This window comes from Lissotriton helveticus, chromosome 5_1 (assembly GCF_964261635.1).
Source record: "Lissotriton helveticus chromosome 5_1, aLisHel1.1, whole genome shotgun sequence".
Taxonomy (NCBI): Eukaryota; Metazoa; Chordata; class Amphibia; order Caudata; family Salamandridae; genus Lissotriton; species Lissotriton helveticus.
Window position 1 is genome coordinate 1,451,703,995 of NC_136065.1, and position 6,000 is coordinate 1,451,709,994.

General features: G+C 41.5%; 1 pseudogene across 1 annotated transcript in view; it reads right to left on the reverse strand.

The window, feature by feature from the left end:
- The window catches only part of LOC144755475 (cytochrome P450 2A9-like), a 572,487-nt pseudogene extending 568,813 nt beyond the window's left edge, over window positions 1-3,674 (reverse strand). Inside the window, exon 1 of the transcript XR_013594897.1 lies at window positions 3,360-3,674. The product of XR_013594897.1 is annotated as a cytochrome P450 2A9-like (transcript). The remainder of the gene's footprint in view (window positions 1-3,359) is intronic.
- Window positions 3,675-6,000: the final 2,326 nt, after the last annotated feature.

A 6,000-nucleotide genomic window follows, 5' to 3' on the forward strand; every position in this document is an offset into this window, starting at 1 on the left:
CTGGGTCCAAACTGAGGAGACATGGTGAGCAAAAGAACGATGGAGTAATATGCTCCCCAAAGGGGCTGCCGGTTGTTGGACAAATTGCAATCATTCTTCCTATCACCTTTTGTGTGCTTAAGGAATTCAAACTCATCGAAAAATGCTAAAACTTTCAATCACACGAGGTACATTTCCACCCAGCACCAATCTAACTCAGAGTTAGGATGACTATTTCCTGGGCACAAAGAAACAAACAACACAACCTTACTTAGTTCAAATTTCCCCAGACCATTAAAAACGTATGGAAAAAAGATAATATTTATGTATCAACGTATGCCTTCAGCAAACAATTTAATAATTGTATATCGAGATCTTGGATTATTTTGAATCCAATGACCAAAACCACATCAAAACACTAGGGGCCTCATTTATGAGGCCGTGCGTGAGTTTTGCGCTTCCGATGCGTCACTTTTTGTGACGCATCGGCGGCATAAAACATGCCTCCTGATGCGCACTATTTACAAAGTGACGCATCTAAGCTGATGCGTCACTTTGTAAACCCCTGCGCTACATTATACCTGCGTCAGGTATAATGTATGCAGAGGGGGCGTTCACCCGCAAAAAGCCTCGTAATAGTGGCGCAGTGAAATCTATGAGATTTCACTGCGTCACTTTTAGGATGCTGTTGCGTCAAAATCTTGCGCCTGCCTCACAGCAGGCGTAAGACTGACGCAAGCCCTTTCACATGGGGCTTTCCCCATTCCCCTCACTTTTGTGACACACTCCAGCAATGCGTCACTTTTGCGCCTACAGATACGTCAGAAATACTGACGTATCTGTAACTCCTTGCGACATGATGCGTCATATTATAAATATGACGCATCAATCATGTCGCAGGGAGAGCGCAGTGAAAAGTGACGCATAGCTGTTTTCACGCAGCGATGCGTCACTTTTCATAAATGAGGCCCTAGATTTCAACAAACACTATTTTAAAAAATGTTATTAATTCAAATAAAAACATCAAAATTCAATGCAGATATCAACGTTAACCACGTGTGCAACACCAACACGAAACAAACAATTTCACAGTGATACACGCATGTCACAAAACAACTTTCCCACTATATATCACACATGGTAAAACAACAGCACATTAAAACACACATCACACACAAGACAAGCTCTATTTTATCCTCATGTAATGCAATTCAAGCTACTGATTCAACCTGATCAGCCCATCAGGATAATCCATGCAGCATCAGGAACTGGGACTAGAGCGATAATAAAGTGTTCCTTACATTTAATTCTAAAACATCCATTTGTTTGACATTATCCTCTGCTACCAGCAACAATCATTGCTTTTAGACATTAAAAGAGCTGATTGATGAATCGGTGCTATATTTTGAATCATTAAAGACTAGAGCTGGAATCACAATTTAATGTAACCCAGCGAAATTCACATAGGAGAATCAATGTGTGATTATCCACACGAGTCAAAGATCCTATTACAAACCTTGAAGGTTTATGTGCTATAAGAATCAATACAAAATGCAAAAAGATAATGGCGGCTCAATAAATTAAAGAACGGTCTTAACACAAGAATATGTAAGTCGGTAATGACAGTGATAGCTAAACTTGAATGCAGTCAGTAGCAAGAACCCAAAACGGTCTAACACAAGGCAAATAATGAATCAAAGAGCACTCTGTCATAAGGACTGCTGAGTAGAAGAGAAGAACGTAGAAAATATTTTAAATGTAGATTAATAAACAAACTAACGTGGAGTCTGCTCTCGAAGGGGTCAGGAAATAATATGTGTGCTATAAGCTGGATAGGAAGTCTGCCTCTAAGAAGAACGAAGGAACATCTTGACTCATCTCCCAAATAGAGAGTTTTTATACTTTTTAGACACAAAGATCATACAGTCACTGTGGTTAGCTACATTTGTTGGTGCAATAGTAAAACAGAGAACTCATTCCATGGTAAATAACTTTTGCTCTGTTTCTAATGAATAAACATGCATTATGCTACCCAAAAGAAAACAAACGCACAAAGGAACAGGTCTACAGTTGAATGCAGTTATACTTTTTCTCCTTTAAGGAACATCACGAACAAATTGTGCAAAACATTTATTTGATACAGTACAGGTAGGACCGGAAGTGAAATACATTTTGTACTTTTAATGAGATATTGAAGGTCATATTTGCAGCTCCTCTGTGTACAGATTGAGAAAGAGAAAACATGACTGCACATCACACGCATTTGAAAGTGCAACTGAAACTTGATTAGGTCTACTCATGTCAACGTAGGCACTTTGCTAATTTTAGCAGAGTACATAAATTACATCTAGTGCTAATTAAATGCGTAAAGATATCAGTGTGAAATGTGCGGATGACACAAACTATATCTGAAAGTCTCCTCTGCTGGTATGTTTCAACTAAATAAACAGTGCAATGCTACTGTACCAAGGAACCAGGTAGTAGGCAACCTCATTACAGCTTTCTGTCAATAACGACTGAGGTCTTGATCATGAAGTCTGAGAAACTTAATATTTGGCCCACAAATTATCAAAGGTCTCAAATATACACACTAACAATATTTGTAATGCAACTGCGATACTTCACAAACATTCCAATCCATCCACTGAAAGGGCCTATGTAGAACCACTTATTACATTCTGCCTTTCATTCTTGTGAGGGTGAAAAAATGAGCACAGTTTAGATATAAAATAAATCTGTTATCAGAACCAAGAAACTTCTTCAGTAGTGAAAATTCAGTTTGTGAATGAACCCTTATGGTATGATTCATGAGGAACATTTGAAATCTGATAGATTAGTAAAAAAAAAAATAAGGCATTCATGTTGACTTATGCCTATCTGTGGAAAGTTTGTATACTTTTCGTGAACTCAGAAGTAATTCCAAGTGTAGTCCTGAAATACAGTGATTAGAGAATTTGTTTGGTGTGCACGGCACAGTCTCGTGTTTGGATATTTGACCTGCAAACAGCGGCAGAAGCTGCCCATGGGATGTGAACTAAAGGACTCATGGGGCCCACTCTGGTGATTGGTTCGATGTAAAATGTATGCATGTGTAAAGTCTTTGCCAGCGTGCTTTTGGGCATTAAAACTGTTTTCTTCTTTTCTCCTCCAGGACGCTTTCCCTTATAGTTTCACCCATTAAATTGGTGTCCTCCCGCACCCCACCTTCTCATCCTGGATATGGTTTTGACAGGAGTAAATCTTGAATTTACCACTGACCAGAGTGCCAATTCCTTACAAAAGTTTATACATACTCACAAGTTGACAAATTTAACAGCATTCTCATATATGGGAAGGTAACCTGGTCTGTAACAAACACCCTTTACAGCAAATCCACTTACCTTCTTCAGAGATTCAGTCATCTGACCGGTCTTTATTTGATGCAGGTTGCCTATCAGTGGCAGAGGCCTGGGCCCAGGGGGCAGAGGGCCTGTAGCATGGTAGTTTTTAGTGACGAACATACAAATCAGACAACAAATGCCGATAAGAAGATACACCACCGCAGCTCCGTCAAAAATCATCTTAGAAGGCGGCGATCCGGTCCTGTTCTAAAGCAAGACGTGCAGTGTACACAGTATTTAGAGCTGATTGTGCAATAAAACGGCGCAGGGTTGTATCCCACTTTTCGTTTGAGCCTCCCTATATTACAGTGCAATCTTTCCTGTTCCTTTTAATGTGGCGTATTTCTTTGTCATATGGGAAAAGCTACAATTCAGCAATTTCAGCCAACTGGCTGAGATACAGAATGTTTCATCATTTCATGCATTCCTATGAACTACCACGAGGAAGAGTTTGCAATGGACTTTTTCCAAATCACGAGGCCTGACTCTCTCCAAACCTAAAACAAATAGTTCGTGTAAACTTATCATCTTTGCGTCTAGTGTCTTGGGAAAAACATTCTAAAGTTATTTTTGAAAAGCATATAGCTCTAGCTTTTTTGTTAACATTTAGCATTGAGTGTCCAATCGGCATGAAATACTGTTAATTCAACAAGCCGTTTTCTAATAGCAGATTGTCCATGATGATGTTTTACAACTCGCCAATGTAACCACTGATTTTTTGGGGGGATTAAAAAACCTACATTTTAAACATACACAATTCATATTTTCATAAAGTTATTTGGGTGTTGGCTTTTGGTCTGGGCGACTAAATAAATGAATTTCAGGTTGAATTTGTGGAAGGTAAAAGGAAGTAAGGACATGGAGACAACAAGTCTGTTATTTTCTCAACTTAATTATCTAACACACAAAAAGAAAACCCATGCTTCCAATCTGCACATTTATTACAAATTAGATTTCAGACCAAAATGCAATCCCCATACCTTAGATGTGTCAAAAGCTGTATAATTATTGAATCCTATTTCAGCCATGTTTTTGTTCAGTAGTTGCAGCCTGTGTCAGAGCTCCCAGTCAACCGGCCTGCATCAATGTTAATCTTCTGATTTTTTAATGCCACATATTTTCAATTGGCTTGAGGAATCTGCATTTTTTTTACATTTTTCGAACAAGTATTTAAAGATGTTAAGTAGCTGTCAGCATTACATTTTCATTGTTAGTTAGCGGTTACGTATGTCGGATGTATGACAGTACAACGCAATCATTTTGATTGCGGTACTTTACATCGAGGTTTTTACAACGCAAGTCGTTACAACGACTTGCGTTGGAGTGCGCTGGATTGAGGATTAATATGATTTTCTATTCCAAATCTGGCCCACGTAACAGTAGGGAAGACATTGGAATTGAAACTCACGAAGAAGAAAACTTGCCGTGCATCTGCTAACAAGAGGACGACACCAACTGACTTTCCCCAGCCCTACAGTCCTGTTGATCCTTGAACCTGCTAAATCCCGGAGTCTCCTGCAGACAGCAACCTTAAGAACCCCGGAGGACCTGCCTGTCTTGACCATCTTAGAGACTCCCACGAGCAGTGGCTCTGCTCAAACAGCAACAGCCCTGGTGCCAGCCAGGAACCGCGAATCCAGCCCACTCTGCACCCGCCGAGCCCGGCCTGTGCCCAATTGGACAAAGACCCTGAGGACGTCCCCCTGCTGATTCTGACCTGATATCCAGTGCCCAAGGACCCTCCTCAACGACCCAGACAACGCCTGCAGACTCAGAACCAGGGACCCCTCCAACCGCGACCAGCAGAGGGTAAGATTTCCCGACGTCCAAAGACACCCCTGCACTCGGCGCCCCTTGGCCTCCTGTGTCCAACTCCAGGGTGCCTACCTACCCTCCAAGATCCCAACTTACCTCTTGAAGTGTTCGTCGCAGAAGATCCACCGTCCCTGAGCCTGCACCCTTTTTTTCCCTTTTAAAGATCTCCATTGAATAACATTGAGCGCCCGATGGCTCAAAGGCACCCTGCACCCAGCGGCCTGAGTGCCCCTGGCAGTGCAACCTTTGTCCTATCCTACTTCCCCATTTGCCCTGAGCAAGTGACCAGGAGCCCAGCTCCCACAGCCGCGTGGCCTGCTAGCCAGCAGCCACCAACCGAAGGCCCCTGCCTCTCATTGGATAACATTGGGCCTAACTACCTCTGCACCCGGCTGCCCCTGTGCCTCTGAGGGTGTACCAACTGTACCTACCTGACCCTGGGAGACTCCTGAGTTTATGCCCAGAACTTTAACTCCACCAGTCGAGTAGTTACCTAAAAGCCGATAACTCACTTTTCTTCCATAGGCTAACATTGACTGGTTTCACTTGGAAATTCTTCAAAGTGTGGAGTTTTGGAACTTTAAAATATTCATCTAAAATCAGCCGAACTACGAATTCCAATTTACTCACCTGTTATCAGGAGAGACCTCAGTGCTGCATCTTTGAGACCAGTACAGATCCTGAAAAGTAATTCTAACCGTACTTACCAGTAACTTGAATTTCCTTCCATAGGATATCATTGCCTGCTTTTTGCTGAAAAAGTTTTAAAGTGTCGATTTTTTTAATTTACAAATATTCCTCTAAAATCAGCCGAACTACGACTTCC